Genomic DNA, 23211 nt, shown 5'->3' on the forward strand with positions numbered 1-23211 from the left:
CCCTATCATTGAAGATGGTGGATACTTGTGGAGCTTCCTCCTCCAGTGACTTTGTTAAGTGTCCCCCACCATTCATGACTGGGTGTGGCAGGATCACAGAGGTTAGATTCAATCTGTTTTCTGTGGCCTTTTATACAATTTGCTGCTCATGTGGTTTGGCATGGAAGGAGACCTGTTTTGTAGTTTTACCAGGTTAACATAAAATCATAGAATCCCTGCAGTGTAGAAACAGGCCCTTCGACCCTACAAGTTCACACCGACCCTGCGAAGAATAACCACCCCGACCCATTCCCCCTACCCTATATTTGCCTCTGGCTAATGCACCTAACCTACACATCCCTGAACACTATGGGCAATTTAGCATGGCCAGTTGACCTAATCTGCACATCTTTGGACTGTGGGAGAAAACTGGAACAGCTAGAGGAAATCCACGCAGACATGGGGGGCATGTGCAAACTCCATAGAGACAGTCGCCTGAGGCTGGAATCGTGCCCGGCTTCCTGGCGCTGTGAGGCAGCAGTACTAACCACTGAGCCACCATGCCTCACTTAGACATGCCTGATGCTGCTCCTGGAATGTCATCCTGCACTCTTCATTGAGCCAGGATTGATCCTTTGGCTTAATAGTAATGATCGAGTGGGGGATATGCTGGGGCCATGGGGTTGCAGATTGTGCTGGAGTTAATATCACTGCTGCCAGCTCTCAAGGCCACAGAGATGTCCAGGGTTACGTTGCTCGATCTTTGGAGCCTGAAGTTCGATGTCTGTACCATTCACCACGGTGATAGCATCACACAACATGATGGATGGTGATATCAACATGTTCACCTCCACAAGGACTGTGCAACAGTCACTCTTAGCCATACTATCATGGACAGATGCATCGGCAGTGAGGGAGAGATCAGTATGTTTTTCTCTCTTGTTGGTTCCCTCACCATATGCCACAGACTCATTCTATCAGCTTTGATTCTTAGGTCCTGACCAGCTCAATCAACAGTGCTGCTTGGCTTCTCTTGATGATGGACATTATGGTCTGCCATCCAGAGTACATTTTGTACACTTGCTGCCCTCAGTGCTTCCCCCAAGTGCTGTTCAACATGGAGGAACACTGATTCATCACCTAATGGAGGATGGTACATGGTAACCAGCAGGAAGTTGGCATGCCTATTTTTGACCAGGTGCCATGGGGTTACCTGATGAGGCAACCCAAGACAAATCCTGCCTGACAATGTACCGCTGTGCTGCCACATGGGCTTGACCAGAAGCACCGACATTTTTCTTTTTACCATAATTGAGACTCACTTTATATTTCAGATTTATTGTTCGAATTTAAACTCCATCAAATGATGTCATGGGATTTGAACCCATGTTCCCAGAGCCTCAAGTTGGTTTTCCGATGCGTAGTTCAGAGGCAAAAAAAACTTGCATTCATGCAATGCCTTTAACAATCCAAGAATTTCCCAAAGCACTTCTAGCAATTAATTAAAGTACCGTCATGACTGGAGTGTGGGAAACATGATAGAGAATTTGCGCCTGGCAAAAATTCCACAAATAGCCATGAGATTGTTTCAAGATATTGTTTGAAGGATAGATCTGCTGTTTCTCTTTGGAATAGTGTCTTAATGCTCTGTTTTTATGTCTGTCTGACACTCAGTTGTACATTTCATTCAAAAGACTTCTGAAAAAAGGCTATCTCAGCCTTGAACAATTAACTCTGTTTCTCTCTCCACAGAGCTGAAAATGTGTTGCTGGTTAAAACGCAGCAGGTCAGGCAGCATCCAAGGAACAGGAAGGGCTGATGAAGGGCTGATGAAGGGCTCTGGCCCGAAACGTCGAATTTCCTGTTCCTTGGATGCTGCCTGACCTGCTGTGCTTTAACCAGCAACACATTTTCAGCTCTGATCTCCAGCATCTGCAGACCTCACTTTTTACTCTCTCTCCACAGATGTTGCCAGACCTATAATACAATAGAAGAATATAAATCCTATAGTGTAGAAACAGACCCTTCAGCCCAACAAGTCCACATCAACCCTCCAAAAAGTAACTCACCCGACCCATTCTACTACTATCCTATTTTTACCCCTGACTAATACACCTAACCTACAAATCCCTCAATACCTTTAGCAATTTAGCATGGCCGATTCACCTAACCTGCACATTAGATTAGATTCCCGACAGTGTGGAAACAGGCCCTTCGGCCCAACCAGTCCACACCAACCCTCTGAAGAGTAACCCACCCAGTCCCATTTCCTTCTGACTAATGCACCTAGCACTATGGGCAATTTAGCATGGCCAATTCACCTGACCTGCACACCTTTGAACTGTGGAAGAAAACCGGAGCACCCGGAGGAAACCCATGCAGACACAGCGAGAATGTGCAAACTCCACACAGACAGTCACCCGTGGCAGGAATTGAACCTGGGACCCTGTTGCTGTGAGGCAGCAGTGCTATCTTTGGATTGTGCGAGGAAACTGGAGCGCCTGGAGGAAACCCACGCAGACACGGGGAGAACATGCAGATTCCACGCAGACAGTCGCTCAAGACTGGAATTGAACCCGGGTCCCTGGCGCTGTAAGGCAGCAGTACTAACCACTCAGCCACTGTGCCGCCACCTACTAATTTTCTCTATCGCTTTCTGTTTTTAACCTCTATCAGTGTGGAAGCGCAATATATTTGTCCAGAAGTTTAGGAGATTTGGAAACTGACTATAAAAGAAAACACACGTTCACTATCTAACTCCAAAACAGTTATTACACATCAATTTTTACTCATTATGAGACAGATTTCTTATAACTGCACAAGCAAGGGTGGCTGAAAAGATCATGTAAAAGCCTCAAGTAAGTCATAATTAGCCACTGCAGCAAGAATGAAACCATTTGTTTTTCATTCTAATAAAAAGCTACAGACATTTTCCTTTAATGTGTTCATTGAGATAATGAGTTAGAGGAGATGACATTTAATTTCAAAAATATATGTTGCAATACATTTAATGCAAGAATATCATTATATTGGGTAAATGGTGATGAAGACAAGGGTAACAATGACTTCATGGTTATCAGTAACATGTTTCACATAAAATAGCACCTTCAATGCAGTAAAACATGCTAAAACACTTCACTGGATGATAATCACATTAAATCTGACACCACGTCTCATGATGAAGGGCTTTTGCCCGAAACGTCAACTTTCCTGCTCCTCAGATGCTGCCTGACCTGCTGTACTTTTCCAACACTACTTTAAACTTGACTGTAAACTGCAGCATCTGCAGTACCCACTTTCACCTGCTGGAAGATGGGAAGCCAGCCAGGACTGTATTGGAGTTGTCAAGTTGAGAGGAAACATAGGGAGGGATGTGTGTTTCAGCAGTAGGTGAACTCAGGCACAGACAGAGTTGGATGACGTCCAGAGATTGAAATTGACAGCTTTGGTGATGACAAAGACATATGGCCAGAAGCTAATCTTAGACTCAACATAATTCTGGATTAGTGGTGCAGGAAAAGCACAGCAGAATTTACTGCTCCTCGGATGCTGTCTGAACTGCTGTGCTTTTCCAGCACCGCTAATCCAGAATCTGGTTTCCAGCATCTGCAGTCATTGTTTGTTCCTATACATTTTCCCATCCAGATGTCTTTTAAATGCTGCAATTGTATCAGCCTCCACCACTTCTTCGGACAGCTCAGTCCATGCATGCACCACCCTCTGCATAAAGAGGTTTCCCCTTAGGCTCCTTTTAAGTCTTTCCCCTCTCACTTTAAACCTGTGACCTTCAGTTTTGGACTCCCGTACCCTGGGGAAAAGGCCTTGACTATTATCCCTATGCGTGCCTCTCATGATTTTATAAACTTCTATTTCCAGTGATGGGCAAAAAAGATTTAATATCGGGACAGAGAGGGGGAATGTGGTTAAAGAATGATACAACATCATCTTGTCTTTGAGTGATATGATGGTAGTAGCAATGCCACATGAGATGGAAAAGCCACGTGGGTATTTGTGAATATAATTTGTGAAGTTTATGGAAGTCAGAAATTAAGGGCTAATGAGAGATCAGTGAACACAATATCCAATCTTTGAGATTATATGTGGAGGGTTAGCAAGCATGTCAAGACCTGGTGTATCACAGAAGCTCTTTAACATAAACAGACACTTGATATTCATTGACCAAGTTATTTGGCTGAGATAACAAAAATGGGAGAGGTCTTTGGAACCTTCGTCCAACAACCTAGATATTCAGTTGTTGGGGGATTGACGGAGAACAAATAAATTGACATAATTGAAATGTACCTCTTGCTTTTCATCTCAGATTCACAAAACCCCAAAGTAACTGAAGTGCATGTATACACAGGAGGATCTCTGATTAACGTAAAGGCTGACGTGGATTAGCAGCACTTTCTTTCTTTCATTCACCAGATGTCGATGTCACTGCTCAGGCCAGCTTTAATTGCCCATCTCTAATTGACCAGAGCGCAGGTAAAAGTCAGTCACATTGTGTTGGATTTGTAGTCGCATGTAGACTAGACTAAAGTACATTAGTGAATCAGGTCAGTTTTTACAACAATTGACAATAGTTACATGGTCAGTTTTAGGCTAGGATTTTATTTTGAATTTTTTTAATGAGTTCAAATTCCATAGTCTGTTATAGTGGGATTTGAACCCATCACCCACGAACTTTAGCATGGTTTTCTGGGTTACTAGTCTAGTGACACGGTTTAACATGACAGATGGTTTGAAAGTAGAATACAAAGACAATTACAAAAAGGAACACCTGCCCTGATTGCGAAAGTTTATAACATTAGGATTTACTGGAAATGCTTTGCTAGTAAATCAGCAAAGGATGACTGACATGCTGGAAATCAAAAGGGGTTAGCAAAAAAGAAGTGCCCTTTGACAAATCCTGATCTTCTACAGAAACAGTCTTACACCTGTTATAGACCAGACCAAAACTCTCTCAAAATATATGAAGAAGATAGCCTAGGTTTTTGCTTATTTTAAAAATAAGTGTAAGCCTTTGAACTCTGGATGCAATTCAATTGGTCACACTGTTAGCCTTAAACAAACACATAATTTATTCATACGCTATAATCGAAATACAGACAAAACAAAAATAAAAGAACTAGTTTAACCATGACTCTATTGAAATACTTAACAAAACAATATCTACATCTTAACTACTAATTGACTGCTCCGATAGAATAACATTCCATAAACACACCCTTAGCAAAGACAAATTCAGTAAAATAGATTGTCTCACATGTGATTCTAGCAGCAGGAAGAGAACCCCAACTTTTAGCTGTAACAGAGACATGAATAAGAGCTTCCACATCCAGCTTCAAGACCCCAGCTACTGCTGAAAGCTAGAACTAAAAATCCTGGTACTGTGGTAGCTTGACCCCACCCATTCATGCTGCTTCTATTGTTCTAACTTTAAAAAAAACCAAGGCCTCACAAACTGATTATTTTATTGGCTTTGAAGGAAACCACCCATCCCTTTAGTCTCACTATTATTTCATCAAAAAAAAACAATGCACCTTTTAAAGCCACAGTGTTGTCAAACATTCTGGGGAGTGAAAATGCCTTCAAAAGATATACCTTTATTCTAACGTAATTTGAAATGTAGTTTCCTTTGAAGCCATCAGTTAGCCAGGATTGACTGTTATAAAAGTACCAATGTTCTATTATTCCATGGAAAGTGGGGCATCACTGACTCGTCCAGCAACTGTGATCCATCCCTAGTTCCTCTTCCAACCAGACTCCTACTTATTGACTACAACCTCACCTTCAACACCTTAATCCCCATCAGACTACTCTCAAAACTCTGAGGCCTAAGTCTCAGCTGTGGCCTCTGCAACTTGATCCTTACCTTCCTGACCCACAGACCACAATCAGTGACAATAGACAACAATACTTCCTCCACAATGATCCTCAACACTGGTGCCAAGTAAGGATGCATTCCCAGCCCCTGTCTATACCCTCTCTACACCCACAACCGTGTAGGCAAATTTTGTAGGAACACCATCTACAGATTTGTTAATGACACCACCGTTGTCGGTCGGATATCAAACAATGATGAGTCAGAATACAGGCAGGAGATAGACGGCTTGGTGTCATGGTGCAATGATCATGATCTCACTCTCTCAATGTCAGCAAAACAAAAGAACTGATTGTTGATCTCAGGAGGAAAGGAGGGAAGCATGCCCTTATCTACATCAATGGAGCTGTGGTGGAGAAGGTCGAGAGGGTCAAGTTCCAAGGAGTGACAAAACCGACAAACTTTCCAGGACCTGCCACATTGATGCAACAGTCAAGAAGGCTCAGGAGGCTAAGGAAATTTGGCATGTCCATAAGGACCCTCATCAAACTTTACAGATGCACCATAGAATATAATCAGCTTTATACGACAAATGCTCTGCCCAGGACCGTAAGAAACTACAGAAGTTGTTCTGCACAGCCCAGATCATCACAAAAATCAACCTCCCATCTACGGACTCCATTTACACCTCTTGTTGCTGTGAAAAGGCTGCCAACATCATGAAAGATCCCTCCCACCCCACTAATACTCTCTTCCAAACTCTCCCATCAGGCAGAAGATTCAGAAGCTTGAACACACACACCAACAGGTTCAAGAACAGTTTCTTCCCTTGTGTTATTAGATTGCAGAATGGACCACTCTAATTTCAATTTAATGTTGGCCAAGCTTTTGTGCACATTTGTGCAGTTGAAACCTTATATGCCTCACTCTGTCTAAACGCCTTTAATCTGTATGTCCTTATGTATTATGATTAGCCTGTACTGCTTGCAAAACAAAACCTTTCACAGTACTTAGGTACTTCTGACACAGATACACCCACTGTACTGGGAGGTAGGGAATTCCAGGAATTTGATTCTGTGGCAGTGAAGGAATGGTAGCAAGATTTCCAAATCAGAATGATGTGCAGTTTGGATAAAAACATCTAGCTGGTGTTTACATGTATTTACTGCCCTTGTCCTTCCAGATGGTTTTATTTGGTGTTTTTTTGAGAAACCTTGCAGAATTACTGCTGTGCACCTTGAAACATGCACACTCAGTTGCTACTGTGTCAATGATGGAGAAGTGAATGTTTAGTTTGATGGATGAGGTGTCAACCAAACAGATGCTTTGGCCTGGAATGTGTTGAGCTTCTTGAATGTTTGTTGGTGCTTGCCCTTACCTGGATAAATATTCCATCACATTCCTGACTTGTGCCTTGTAGAAGGACTTTCTTTGTGGAGTTGGGAGATGAGTTGCTGTCACCAGGATTCCTAGCCTCTGGCTAGCTCTTAATAGTCACAGCATTCATATAGCCAGTTAGATTAGCTCCTGGTCAATGTCAGGCCCTGGGATTGCTGAAAATGGGGGTTCAGTGATGGCAATTAAGTATCATTGGGGTTATGTCCAGAATCACTCGGTTGCAGATATTGTTGGCCTCGCTCTTGCCCAGGACCATAAAAAAACTACAGAAAGTTGTGTGGATGACCCAGACCATCATGGAAGCCAACCTCTCAACCATGGACTCCATTTCCACCTCTCATTGCCGCAGAAAGACTGCCAGCATCATGTAGGGATATGAATGCTATTTGCCATTAACAGCATGAGGTTAAACACTGAGTATCAGATGATTTAAGGAACTATAATGCCAGATATAAAAACTGATCTGCAAGCGGTGTGATTAAAACATGGTTTCGCTGAGCATAGAGTATTTTCACTCACCGTGACTCATCAGTCTGATTCCAGGCACAGGATATGATTTGATTTCCTTTTATGTCACCACTGCAGTTCAGAAAGAAATAATCACTGTTGCCTTTCCAAATTTTCACAACTGTCCCTCACTGACCCCAACTTCTAACCTACTCCAATAACGGGATTTAATATCCCGACCTCACCAGATTGGGGGAGGGGGGGTGGTTTGGGGGGGTGGGGGAATGAGATAAGAGGGGAAAGAGTGAAGATCCCACTTCTTACCAGTATCCTTTGTTCAAGCTCAGAGTGGGGAGGTTAGGAACGGATTTTCCTGCCCAGAGGCCAGAAGTAACCATTTAAGACTCACTTAAAGGTCCTCATCTCTACCAGCTGTAGGTGTGGGACATGGGATCTGTGAAATTCACTCAGAAAATCTGGTTGGGTGCACTTATTGCTTGTTAGAGGGGATTGGGTAGAGGGGGGTGGTGGGGGAAATCCCTGCAGACAGCCCCAATTAAATATCCCAGGATTAAGAACAGAGGAAGGGTGGATAAAGAGTGGAGCTGGAAAAATCACAGCAGGTCAAGCAGCGTCGGAGGAGAAGGGGCGTCGACGTTTCAGGTTGGAACCTTTCATCAGGGCAGAGGAAGACAATCCTTATTGTCAATTTCCCCTATGCAGCTCACTCACACACCACCCAGCCAACAGGTCTCCTTCAGTATAAATTCATTTACCTTTTGGCAAGGATGCATCACATATCCCCAGTGAAGGGCTGAGCGGAGTACCAGCAGTGGCCACAGATCACAGTAGCACTGTGAGTACCAGAGAGATGCTGGCCTCTGATTGGCCTGCAGTTTCCAAGGACAGGGGGTGCAGGGTACAATTTCTATTCTACCTGGGAATGAATTCACTGGAAGGTCCAAAACTGTCCAGGTGAGTACTCGTTTGTCCTGAAGTAACACCGGCGTGGCACAGTGGTTAGCACTGCTGCCTCACAGCGCCAGAGACCTGGTTCAATTCCCACCTTGGACAACTCTCTGCACATTGTCTGCGCAGAGTTCCTCCGGGTGCTCCGGTTTCCTCCCACACTCCAAAGGTTTGCAAGTTAGATGAACTGGCCATGCTAAATTGCCCGTAGTGTTAGGTGACGGGGTAAATGTAGGGGAATGTGTCTGGGTGGGTTGCTCTTCAGAGGGTTGGTGTGAACTTGTTGGGTTGAAGAGCTTGTTTCCACACTGTAAGTAATCTAATAAAGTGGTCTGCATTGGGGTTCAGATCAGCTTTGTAGCCAATGGGCATGACCATTAAATCATGCCCAAATATTTGTTCAGCCAGGGTTCATAACACTGAGAGTTGCAGATGGACAGCAGGATCAGATTTGGCTGTAATACTGAGTTCCTGGAGCATTACATGGAATGCATAACTCAGAAACAAGACAGTTGTTCCAACCACATACATATTCTGACATTTTCTTCATCTTAATCTACCATTATAACCCTCTATTCCTTTCTGTCTCAATTAACTAGCTTCCCCTTAAATCAATAAACACTGTTCATTTCAGGTCCGCCTTGGCCCAGAGCTTCACATTTTTGTCACTTCTTTAAGCTGTTTCATTTCTGCTATGTTGCAAAATGGAAAATGGAAGTGATTCAAATGGAGTCTGTCTCTTCTAGGAATTAAAAGCAGCTTGAAAACTCCCTCAGCCCCACTTCATGGGTACGAGAATATTCCAGCTCAAAACGGCAGCTGTTGGCCACCCCATCAAAGAATTTGAGATGTCTTCAAAAGTTCCAGTTGTAACATCAGTTCACCTGGAGTTTCCAACAGTTTCTGCAGAGAGAGAGAGAGGCCAAAAGGCCTACTCCTGTTCCTTTTCTTCTGATCTTATAGTTTCACAATATACGCCAACATTTCTTTGCAAAGCAAATTACTATAGCACAAACCCTTTTCAAAGAAAGACACATATCAGCAAACATTCATAAAGGCAGATGTCTTAGCTTGCAATTGTGAGCAAAACTAATTTGCGTCAGAATCAAGTACTATGTGAGCATTAAGACAGGAGACCAGAGCAATAGCTTCTCAGCAATAAGGAACAGTTATACATTAAAAATGTACACATTAAAGATCAAACTAATATGTGGGATGGACAAGGACCATGCCTCCCTCAACTATTATACTAGATCCTATATTGAATTTCTCCCTTGCTAAACTCTTGCTTGACAATAATGTTTCTGCCTCATTTTGTAGAGTGCGGAGTGTAACCATCTTAAAGTAGGGAATGCCTTCATAAAGTAAAACATTTGTACTCATTTGCAGAGCATCAACATGAATCACATGGAATTACCAGATGTTGTTTGCATTCAGATGAAAAATGATGTGTTTCGCTTTCTAGAAACCAACAAACACTCACTCACTTAAAACCTTGGTTTGTCAATTTACTATCCTGTGTGTAAAGTGAGTCACACAGGCAAGAATGATATTACTGGCCTGTGCAGTACTTGGAAAGACAATTTCATCCTTTCATGTACTACTGTATATGTATTAACTACCAGACTTGACTGCCTGCTGTTCTCCCATTCTTTTACCTATGATAGGCTTCATCCAAAATATTGTTGCAATATTCCACTTTGCTTCAAGTGCTGATTGCTCATATATCATCGCATTGTCTTTACAGCAGTTTCCAGTTCCTTAGTCCATTACATTTTTCAAATAAGAATCGCTCGTCCACATGTTTGAATCTATCATGGTGATACCTTATCTTATATATACAATCTTCTCCATCCCACAAGACTGTGCACTTCTTCGAACTTGCTCTGTTTATGTTATCATATCTAATCTTCAACTTCACCTCCACTTCCCCATCTGCTCCCCAATTGTCAGACCGCAATTCTGTCTTTCACAGCCTTGAGAATACTAACTGATAGACCATCAGTAGTCAGAAATTTCCAAAAATTCATAAGCCTTGAAGCGAAATAATTCCTCCTTATCTGAGCCCTAAATGATCAAACCCTTATCCTGAAATTCTGTCCCAGTCTTGTGAATTCTCCAGCCAGGAAAAACAGCCTCTCAGAGGTAACAGCAGCTTTAGTATCATCTGAGTTTCAATGTGATCGACTCACATAAATTCCAGATGATTTGGGCCTAATTTGTTTAGCCTCTCACAATAGGATAGTCTCTTCACCTCAGGAATTAAATTAGACAACATTTGCTTATTCACCTTTAAAGTAAATGCATCCTTCCTTAGCGATGGATACCAAAACTGGACCTTGCAATCAAGTGATCTAACCAAAGCCCTGTAAAATTGCTTATTTTTGCACTCCAGTCTCCTCGTAATAAATCTTACTTGCTTTCATAATTGTTACTTTAACTGCATTCTAACCTACTTGTTTGAGTACAGACAGGTGTTCAAACCTCTTACAAAATATTCTGCCATTTTTGTTCTTAGTATCAAAATGAATATTGTTACACTTCCCCACACACTATGTTCCATCTGCTACCTTGAATTTTGTGGCTCTCATTAGCGACAACCTACCAAGTTACCATTATTCTCTGCTTTGGCTACATAAATCAAATCTTCATTTATTAATGCATTACCCTTTAAATTAATGAGCCCTTGCTTTGTATACTAACCTATTCTTGTGACATTTTATTGAATGGATTAGGAACACCAAGGTCCTATTTACTACCCAATTAGTTACACCATCGAAAAAAATACTTTTAATAGATTTGTCAAATTCAATTTCCTTTTTTTGTTGCTCTTAATAAGGATACTCCAGCCACTTATTGCCCTACCATTCTACTCTTGAAATCATCAACAGTAGTATCTAGTAGCTCTTGCTTTCGATTTGGATTCTGCCAGGGCCACTCAGCTTCTGACCTCATTATAGTCTTAGTTCAAACATGGGTGAAAGAATTGAACTCCAGGAGTGAGGTGAGAGTAAAGCCTGGACATCAAGACTGTACTTGATCAAGTGTGGCATCCAGGGAGCTACCAATGACCAGAAACTGAATTGAACCAGCCATCTAGATATAGTGGCCACAAGAGCAAGACAGAGGCTGGAACTACCACAGTAAGTAACTCACCTCGTGATTCGCCAAAGCATGTCCACCATCTACAAGATACAAATCAGGAGTGTGATGGGTTACTCTACACTTGCCTGGATGAGTGTAACTCCAATGACATTCAAGAAGCTTGGCACCATCCAGGACAAAGTAACCAACTGGAAAGTTAGCACATCCACAAACATTCACTCCTTCCACCACTGAGGTTCAGTAGCAACAGTGTGTACCATCTACAAAATACACTGCAGAAATTCACCAAGAGACCTCAGATAGCACCTTGCAAATACCAAGGCACAAGTGAAGACTGCAGATGCTGGAAACCAGAGTTTAGATCAGAGTGGTACTGGAAAAGCACAGCAGGTCAGGCAGCAACCGAGGAGCAGGAAAATCGACGTGTCGGGCAAAAGCCCTTCATCAGGAAGGGCTTTCTACTCTTGAAATCATAAACAGTGATATCTAGCAGCTCTTGCTTTTGATTTGGATTCTGCCAGGGCCACTCAGCTTCTGAGCTGGAAATGTGTTGCTGGAAAAGCGCAGCAGGTCAGGCAGCATCCAAAGAACAGGAGAATGCCTGAAACGTCGATTCTCCTGCTCTTTGGATGCTCAGTGGGCGGCACGGTGGCACAGTGGTTAGCACTGCTGCCTCACAGCGCCAGGGACCTGGGTTCAATTCCCGCCTCAGGCGACTGACTGTGTGGAGTTTGCACGTTCTCCCCGTGTCTGCGTGGGTTTCCTCCGGGTGCTCCGGTTTCCTCCCACAGTCCGAAGATGTGCGGGTCAGGTGAATTGGCCATGCTAAATTGCCCATAGTGTTAGGTAAGGGGTATATGTAGGGGTATGGGTGGGTTGCGCTTCGGCGGGTCGGTGTGGACTTGTTGGGCCGAAGGGCCTGTTTCCACACTGTAAGTAATCTAATCTAATCTGCTGCGCTTTTCCAGCAACACATTTTCAGCTCTGATCTCCAGCATCTGCAGTCCTCACTTTCTCCACTCAGCTTCTGACCTCATTATAGTCTTGGTTCAAACATGGGTCGATTTTCCTACTCCTCGGATGCTGCCTCACCTGCTGTGCTTTTCCAGCACCATTCTGATCTAAACCTTACAAACCCAAGGCCACTAGAAAGACAAGGACAGTAGATACATGGGAACACCACCATCTGCAAGATCCCCTCCAAGCCATTCACCCATCCTGACTTGGAAAAATATCATTCTCACTTAACTGTCACTGAGTCAAAAATGTTGCAATCCCCTCGCCAACATTGTGGGTCTACCTAGACCAAATGGACTGCAGCAGTTCAAGAAGGCATGGCATCTCACCACCACCTGCTCAAGGGCAATGGTGGCTGAACAATAAACACTGGCCAACCAGTGATGTGCATACATCACAAGTATATACAAAATAGCTGACTTTGATCATACTCCAACTTTCTGAGTGCTTTGTTTAAGGTGTACTCAATACAAGACATCAGTATTTTCACCGGCCTGTAATCCCCAATTTTCTCTCTCTCACTTTTCTTCAGTGCTACCGATACTGAATGACAAAATGCTACAAACTATTCCAGAATCTCAGATCATTTGGAAAAGTATAAATGGTGCATTCATGATCTCTGGAATAGTTTTAGAATGCTAGGATCAACATTGTAAATTCATTGCCCTCATATATCTGAGCTGGACAAATACCCCTCTGATTTAGAAAGGGGATTGAATTGGAGCAGCAACAGAGACACAGAATGGAAGAAAGGAGGAACTCGCTTGAATTCTCAACAATTAATGACAGATGAACAAGATTAGTCTTAACTGTTCTAAAGAAGGGTCACTAAGTTATGCTTTCTCTCCACAGATGTTGTCAAAAGTGCTGTGTTTCTCCAGCAATTTCTGTTTTTGTTTTAGTCTCTGTCCTGGCTGTGATGGCCCTACCTAACTAATACCTTTACAACTTGTTGGTTAGCATGTAACAAACGATACCTTAGAAATAGCATATTGCTTGCGGGTACAAAAGCACTGCTTGAGAAGACAAATTCAGAAAAATCCCTTAAATCAAGCAGCTTTTGACAAAAAATAAACACTGGAGATTAGTTAGCTCATTTAAAGCACTCGGAACAAGAGATCAAGCAATAACATGAATTAAGGACTAGCAAACATACAGAAACAGAATCATAGGATCCCTACAGTGTGGAAGCAGGCCATTCAACCTATCAATTCCCAACCCCTATCCTATTCCTGTAACCCTGCATTTCCCATGGCTAATCCATCTGGCCTGCACATTTTTGGACTGTGGGAGGAAACCAGAGGAAACCCATGCAGACACAGGGGGAGAATGTGCAAACTCCCCACAGGCAGTCGCCTGAGGCTGGAATCAAACCGGGTCCTTGGCACTGTGAGGCAGCAATGCTAACCACTGTGCAACATTAGAGTGGTTCATTCTCACGCTGTCAAGCTGGGACTAGTGAGGTTCCGGAAAGATCTGCACTTTGCTGCACTCTGAGTACAATATATATCAATGATTCTCATCTGGTGAAAGATGTAATTTTCCAAGTTCACAGATGACACAAAACCAAATGGGTATTCAGAGAATTCGAGAAGATTCATGGTTCTGGTTGTGGATGAGATTGTTGACTTGCTCACTGAGCTGGTAAAGTGACTTAAAGCTGAGCGCGGCCCACGAGCACCTCCACTTACTGCATGAATGCCTCCGAAAACTGGTACGACCACACTGTACAAAATACAAGGCACCTCTCAACATCACACAGCAAGTAGCAGGCCAAAACAGCTGCAGGATGTTACGGGCATTAGTTAACGATGCCTGCAACTGCCTCCACAAATACAAAAGTGAAATTCTGCACCAAAAAACTGCACACAAACTCGACCAACTATGAATGGACCACAACACTAGAATTAGCCATCTTCGTGAAACAACAGAAGATGAAGACAAAGAAAAGACTGGCCTTACAGGAGAAACTGACCAAATTCAACATCAACAAGGCCAAATCAGGCATTTGGATAAAGAACCTGTCAGACCAACCGTTAACTGAGACTAAAGCCCACTGGTACGCAGACTGAATTACAATCACAGACACACTATTAAAATGGACTTCCTGGTGGCATTAGAAGCCACTCTCAAGAACAGCTGACTCAGAGAGGAAACCCAACAGATCATTAGGCAGACAGTAGCCCCAAAGTTAAGCAGAAAAAGAGAAGACACCCTCAACACACAAGACAGGAAAACCCTAGAAGGAATCAGGGGGACAAAATCATTGTAATCCAACCAGCAGACAAAGGGCACATGACTGTCATACTGAACAGAGATAATACATTGAGAAAGCAAGCACACTACTAGCAGATACCGACACTTACCAACAAATGGCAACAGATCAGACACCAGAACTGCAAAACAACATCACAGTTGCCCTGAGAAATCTACAAAGGATGGAAGAAATCAGCAAGATGGATTTCCAAAAAATAAAGCCATAGGGATCCAACATACCCCACTTCTATGGACTCCCAAAGGTACACAAACCAGGGGCCCTCCTCAGACCCATAGTTTGATTCCCGGGAAAACCGACATACAGACTAGATAAGGACTGCATCAAAGACTAAAAACCCTAGTGGACAATTCAACCCACTCCATTTACTCTGCCCAAGAATTCCTCACTTCACTAGAAGGGCGAGATTAAGGTCTCCTTTGATGTGACAGCATGTTCGCCTCCATAAACACTTTCTTAGCCAAGGAAACACGAAGTTCGCTACTCAAAGGATCAGGCAACATACAACACCAACAGCAACAGCAAAGACACCATCAAACTACTGGATCAGTGTCTCACAACCCACTTCATCTTTAATCACCAGGTACACAGACAAATCAATGGAAAACCTGCAGAATCACCGATATCAGAACTAATAGCAGAAACTGTCATGCAAAGACTAGAACAGACAGCACAGCCCACAATCCAGCCAAAACTATGGATTCACCATGTTGATAACACATTTGTCTTGACCCAAACGCTCTCAGCTAAAGGAAACCCATCAACGCATAAACAACATCCTTACCAGCATAAATTTCACTCAGGAAGAAGAGAATAACAACCACCTCCCTTTCTTGGACATAATGGTTGAACACAACACCAATGGGGGTCTCCAGACTTGCGTATACAGGAAGGCCACCCACACTGACAAACAGCTACAACAGCAACCATCCCAACATCCACAAGCAGAGCTGTATTAGAGCATTGTTCAAGTGAGCCATAACACACTGCAGAACCCCACCAATACCCAAATGACAGACCACAACAGGAAGACACAACACTCCTGGACACACTGGCCACACTGCCAAACAGTAAGGGCATATCAGAAATGATCACCAGAACACTCCAACCCTGGGTATCATGGTTGCCCACAAACTGACTACCACACCATGACAGCTATTAACAAGTATAAATGGCACGGTGCGGCATGGTGACTCAGTGGTTAGCACTGCTGCCTCACAGCGCCAGGATCCCAGGTTCGATTCCAGCCTCTGGCAACTGTCTGTGTGGAGTTTGCACATTCTCCCCGCGTCTGCGTGGGTTTCCTCCGGGTGCTCCAGTTTCCTCCCACAGTTCAAAGGTGTGCAGGTTAGGTGAATTGGCCAATGCTAAATTGTCCATAGTGTTAGGTGCATTAGTCAAAGAGAAATGGGACTGGGTGGGTTACTCTTTGGAGGGTCAGTGTGGACTGTTTGGGTCTGTTTCCACACTGTAGGGAATCTAATCTAATCTTAACGATCCCATATCCACAACCAACAGTACATTACGTATGAAATACCATGTAAAAACTGCCAAAAGCACTACATAGGGCAAACAGGAAGGAAATTACTCACCAGGGTACACAAACACCAACTAGCCACCAAGGAACATGACCAGCTATCACTTGTATCCATGTACACGGACAATGAAGGACATTAATTCAACTAGGACAAGGTATCCAACTTAGGACAAGCCAAACAGAGGCATGCCCCAGGAATTTCTGGAATTCTGGCACTCAACCTGGAACTCCACTAACAAACATGTAGAGTTGGACCCCATATCCCAACCACTAAGAAACATAGCCAGCAACCAAGCCAGAAACGACAGCAGCAACCCCGTCAGACCCGGACACTTAAACAGCAAGCGGGACAGAACACTAATGCTTCACCAGAAGTGCATTGATGATGTTACCAAGGATGGTCACAAAACATCTGAAAATAAACTCACCAGCTCAGCAAGCAAGTCAATAAATAGGTGGAAATGTATGCTATGAGGAAGATGCAAAATGGCTTCAACAGAGTTTGGATGGTGAACTGGCAAGGACATGGCAGATGGGGTATAATATAATTCTTTCACTTGAAAGAATGCAACGTTTCCCAGTTTAATAAGAGGATAAGATGTGAAGTATTTTTCAAAATTAGTAAGACATCCAGGATTACAGGACTCGAAACATTTTCTCCACAGATGCTGCCAGTTGCTGAATCTTCTGTTATTGTTTATTTTGGATCTCCAGCATTCATCGGTTTATTTTAGGACAAGTATTATTGCCATGGAGAGGGTAGGTTCCACTAAGTTTGTTCTCAGAATGATGAGACTGTCCTGTGAAGATAAATTGGGCAAAGTGGATCTGTATTTTCCAAAGTTTTGAAGGGTAAGAAATGATCACATTGAAACTTACAAAATAGTTAAATAGGTAAATTTGGATATTCCCCTAAGTTGAGGAGTGCAGAACTACGGGACATAATTTAAAACAAGAATGAAGTCACTTCGGATTGATATGATTTACTCAGAGAGCTGTGAATCGTTGACAGGCTGAATAGTACATTTCTGCTTCTACGTTCCCAATTCGAGTTCAGTTACTGATGGCCATGCTTTGCTGGGCACTGGACAGTCACCAGGAGGTCAGACCACTTGTTGTGACACATTGCTTTTTGTTTACTTAGAATTAAGGGACAATAATGTAAGAATAAGGTGTAATATAGGAGGGAGGAATAATTTTTTTCTCTCAGAAAAGCATTAGTCTTTGGAATTCTCCACACCAGAGAACAGTCAAGACTAAAACCATTGAATACACTTAACGCTGAGCTCATCAACCCTTTGAACAACATGGACTGAAGTGTTAGAGGGGAACAGGCAAAGGTGAAGTTGAGGCCACAATCAGGTCACCGACGACCTTATTGAACAATGGAGCAGACCTGAAGGGCCAAATGCTTCTATTTCTTATTATTTTATCCTTGAAAGTCCAACAAAATAAAATCTCATACTCTTTTTCGCACGTTATCAAATACTGAGAGAAAGTAAACAAAAACTTCCGAAGAATTAAAGTGTTCCAAATTTGCTACAAAAATTAAACTCATACAAATCTAAGTTAAGTCAATAAAACGATGATTGCTGCAAGTTTGTTCTATGGCAAATTTACACCGTGGCAGTTGAAATAGCCAATCAAAGTCTCACCTTTAACAATGGGCCGGAGAGAGAACTGTCCCTTTCCTTTCCAAGACAGGTACCTGAAACGTTAGGAGCTCATTGACAGGACAAGTGGCCTCGCCTCCAAGTGTATACACTTTCACGTGAAGCACAGTACGACAGCTTCTATTTAAAAGGGAAGTCCCTATTCATCATGCTGTTGCTGTGAGGTCACCCTCTAATCAGCAGCACTTCCTGTAAGTCTATTTACTGTACTCCCTGAAACCGGGGTTTAGACAACAGAGACCACTAAACAAGTTACTTATCGTCCAGATTTCACTTATCATGAAGGAATTCAATGCAGCAAATGCATGGGAATATAAATATTTCCACATTAAAATGAGTCACATTCTATGTCAAACACTTGGAATTTTACTAGCATTCCTTAATTGGCACTGAGTCTAAACTTTCTCCCTAACAGGATTTATTTATATTTTTATATAGTTGTTTATGCTTGAGCATCATATTGATTTTTAAAAATATTTTTCTGGGGATACTTTGGCAAGGCCAGCAAAAAGGGTTATTTCTAAGAACATACAAACATAATAACTAGGTTCAGGAGTTAGTCATCTGGCCCCTTGAGCCTGCTCCATCACTCAATCAGATCATGGCTGATCTTTTCGCGGCCTCAGATCCACTTACTCATGCTCTCACTGTATCCCTTAATTCCTTTACTGTTAAAAAAAATCTATGTTAGTTTGAAAAGCAAGTACTGAAGTAATGGCAACTGCTTCACTGGGTGGGGAATTCCATAGATTTACAACAGTCTGGGTGAAGAAGTTCCTTCTGAGTTCAGTCTTCAATCTGTTCCCTCTAATCTTGAGGCTATGCCGTCTTGTCCTAGCTTCACCTACCAATGGAAACATCCTCTCTACTTCTACCTTATCTATTCCCCTCATAATTTTATATGTTTCCATAAGATCCCCCCTTCATTATTCTGTATTGCAATGAATATAATCCCAGCCTACTCAGTGTCTCCTCATAAACCAACCCCCTAAATTCCGGAATCAACCTAGTGAGCTTCCTCTACACCCTGTCCAGTGCCAGTACAATCCTTTCTCAAGTAAGGAGAGTAAATCTGCCCACAGTACTCCAGGTGTGGCCTCACCAGCACAGCTGCAACATAACCTCCCTGCTTTTAAACTCAGCCCCTACAGCAATGAAGGACAAAATTCCATTTGTCTTCTTAATTACTTGTTGTACCTGCAGACCAACCCTCTGTGATTCATGCACAAGGACACCCAGGTCCCTCTGCATAGCAGCATGTTGCAACTTTTTACTGTTCAAGTCTTGGTCCTTCTTACTGTTACTCCTACCATCTGCCAGGCCTCTGCCAGGCCTTTGCCAGTCACTCAAAGTATATACATCCCTTTGCAAAATGTCATTGTCCTCCGCATACTTTGCTCTGCCACTCACATTAGTGTCATCTGCAAACTTTGACACACTACACGTGATCCCTGAGGCACACCATTAGTCACTGATTGCCAGCCAGAATAGTACTCATTTATCCCCACTCTGCTTCATGTTAGTCAACCAATCCTCTATCCATGCTAATACTTTACCTGTAATGCCATGCATCCTTAACATATGCAGCAGCCTCATGTGTGGCACCTTGTCGAAGGCCTTTTGGAATCTACGTACACCACATCCACTGGGTCCCCATTGTCCACCTTGCTTGTATTGTCTTCATAGAATTCCAAAAGATTTGTTAAGCATGATCTGCCCTTCATGAGCCCATGCTGCATCTGCCCAATGGGACAGTTCTATCGCGATGCCTTGCCAATCTTTCTTCAATAATAGACTCAAGCATCTTCCCCACTATGGAGGTTAAGCCAACCAGTCTATAATTCCCCATCTTTTGTCTACCTCCCTTTTTAAACAGTAGCATCACATTTGCTGTTTTCCAATCTATTGGGACTGCCCCAGTGTCCAGCGAATTTTGGAAAATTACCGCCAGTGCATCTGTTATTTCTCCCACCATTTCTTTTAGTACCCTGGGATGCATTCCATCAGGGCCAGGAGACTTGTCTATCCTTAGCTCCATTAGCTTTCTCAACACTACCTCTTCCATAATAATGATTGTTTCCAGATCCACACCTACCTTCATCTCTTTGTCACTTATTGACATGTTATTAGTGTCCTCACTGTAAGGACCGATTAAAAAAATCATGTTCAATGTCTCGGCCATTTCCTCATATCCCATATCCAAGTGCCCCTTCTCATCCTTTAAAGGACCAATGTTTACTTAAGCCACTTTTTTTTTTGTTTTATATATTTATAGTTTTGCTATCTGTCTTTATATGCTGCGGCTAGTTTTTTTCTCATGTTCTATCTTATTTTTTTTTATAAATCTTCCTGTGGTTTTCTGTTGAACTCTAAAGGTTACCCAATCTTCCTGTTTCATGCTGTTTTTGGCCACTTTGCATGTCTTTTTTTTAGTTTGATAGCCTTCCTTATTTCCTTAGATACCCATGGCAGATTACCCCTTTTCTTACAGTCCTTCTTTTTCACGGGAATATACTTTTGCTGAGCACTTTGAAAAATTGCTTTGGAAGTCCTCCACTACTCGTCAACTGTCCCACCATAAAATCTTTGTTTCCAGTCTACTTTAGCCAAATCCTCCCTCATTCTACTGTAGTCTCCCTTGCTTAAGCACAGGACCCTGGTATGGTTTTTATCTTCACACTCTCCATCTATATTCTAAATTCAATCACACTGTGATCGTCTTTCTAAGAGAATCCCTAACTATGAGGTCATTAATTATTCTCTAATGGGGAGATCCAAGATGGCGGCGACTCAGCAAGTCTGAGTCTACAGAGCCCTTCCCAAAACCTGGGCAAAGTGGGTTACCTGTCCCCACCACACTTGCCAAACCACCCAAAAAATTTCTTTAATCTTAATTAGCTGCTGAATATTATATTTAAACAGTCTAATACTGAGTGGATAATGAGTAAATCGAAGGGACCCCGCACCTCTCAGAAAACAAAGACCCCTCCCCCACCCTCCTCTCCTCCGGCTGCAGCTGATGTAAAAACGGGCCTTATAGAGATGATTGCCAGATTGGAATCGACACTCGTCAATTTCATCGCAGAATCCCGACAGCGATGGAATGCATTCGAAGAAAAGCTGCAAAAACAGAATCAAACCATCGGGGAATTACAGGGCCGAGTGGAGGGGGCGGAACTAAAGGCCACGACCTCCGAGGCTGCAGCTCAAACAGCTGCAGAACAGGTGCGAGCTCTGGAGCAGAGAGTCCGGGCCTTTGAAATTTACATGGATGATATTGACAACAGAAATCGGAGAAAAAATATTCGGTTGCTGGGCCTTCCCGAGCAAGAAGGGAAGGGACAGTTAATAGCATTTCTGGAGCGATGGCTGCCGCAACTTTGAAACCTGCGGGCTGAAACGGACCGGGTAAGGGTGGAGTGGGCCTACCGGGTCGCGACACGCGGGCCTGGCTCGAACCAGCGCCCACGCCCGGTCCTGTTCCGGCTGCAGAGTTATAGGGAGAGGCAGATACTCCTGGATGCCTCCAGAAAGCTTGGAAAGGATCCTAAAGCCATGATCCATGAATGATCCAAGATTATGTTATTTCAGGACTTCTCCCCGGCTTTGGCCCGAAGAAGGAAGGCGTTTGATGAGGTGAAGAAATGTTTAAGGGACTTAGATATTCAATACACCTTACGCTACCCAGCAACGTTATGCTTTACCCACGAAGGATCCGAGTATAATTTTAGATCACCAGAAGAGGCCAAGAAACTTTTAGACTCGGTTAAATAAATCGTAAGAGACAATTTATGTTGGCTTGCCTCTCTCACACTCCGTGGGGAGAAATGGATACTTTATTCTACTTTACTTTTGCCTCTGGGAACGGGGTTGTCTTCCTTGCTATCTTATGTTATTATACTTAACTGTAATCTGTTGGAGTTGTAATTTTATAGTTATGTATGTTTGTACGTGGCATTGATGCTATCAGATATACTCAGGTATGGGTGGGGAGGGGTGGGGGTGCGGCGCTCACTGTTAACTCTAGCTCGGCATTATATCTAAATCCTATTCAGGAGCGCCCGGGTCAAGGGTGGGACACTGTTTGGGAGAGGATATGGTGGAACGTTGGAAAGGTAGTAAGGCCCCCTGAGAACAAGGAGGAAGATCTCCATTCAAACATGTTTAATGTTTTGTTCTTATTGTTTGGAAATAGCTTCCTTTTTATCATACTGTTATGAGTGTATTAGAGAACATTTTCTCTTGTTTTGACGGATGTAAGTGACTCAACTATACACTCTGGATGATTGTGGATTAGTTGAATTTTGATGATTATATATTTAAGATTTATTTTTATATTAATGTTTGTGCTTGAAAATTCTGCTTATTTTTGTAAATTTGTCAAAATGTTAAACTTCCAATAAAAATATCTATTAAAAAAAATTATTCTCTAATTAATGTCTCATTACACAGGACCAGATCTAGGATAGTTTGCTTCCTGATCTGTTCCATTATATACTGTTCAAGAAAACAGTCATAGATACATTCAATGAGGTACTCTCAAGGCTACTCTGGCTGAGCTGGTTCGACCAATCGACATGTAGATTTAAAACTCCCCCATGATAATTGCTGTACCATTCTGCTATACCAAGAGGTGAGCTGCCTCTTTGAACTGCTGCAATCCACATGGTGTAACATCCACAAGTTCTTTTCCGTTGGCAGGTCTGGGATTCTGACCCAACGATGCTGAAGGTACGGTGATGCATTTCCAAGCCAAGATGATGAGGGGCTTGGAGAGGAACTTGCAAGGGGGTGGCGTTCCCATGCATCTGCTGCTCATGTCCTTCCAGGTGGTGGAGGATGTTGGTTTGGGAGGTGTTATAGAAAGTGGATGAGCCATTTGCTGCAATACTGCAGGCACTGTGCTCCATTGGTTGCAGGAGTAAATATTTGAGGTGGTACATGGAGGATCAAGCGTGCTTTGATGGAGCTCATTCTGAGCTTT

At 42.9% G+C, this 23211-nt stretch overlaps 1 protein-coding gene across 1 annotated transcript in view; it reads right to left on the reverse strand.

Moving 5' to 3' along the window:
* LOC132816868 (interleukin-5 receptor subunit alpha-like) overlaps nucleotides 1-18344 on the reverse strand; it is a 66729-nt gene extending 48385 nt beyond the window's left edge. Inside the window, exon 1 of the mRNA XM_060826856.1 lies at nucleotides 18210-18344. The gene's annotated coding sequence lies outside the window, so the exon portion shown is untranslated. The remainder of the gene's footprint in view (nucleotides 1-18209) is intronic.
* Between the last annotated feature and the right edge of the window lie 4867 nt (nucleotides 18345-23211).

Source organism: Hemiscyllium ocellatum, chromosome 6 (genome assembly GCF_020745735.1).
Source record: "Hemiscyllium ocellatum isolate sHemOce1 chromosome 6, sHemOce1.pat.X.cur, whole genome shotgun sequence".
Classification (NCBI taxonomy): Eukaryota; Metazoa; Chordata; class Chondrichthyes; order Orectolobiformes; family Hemiscylliidae; genus Hemiscyllium; species Hemiscyllium ocellatum.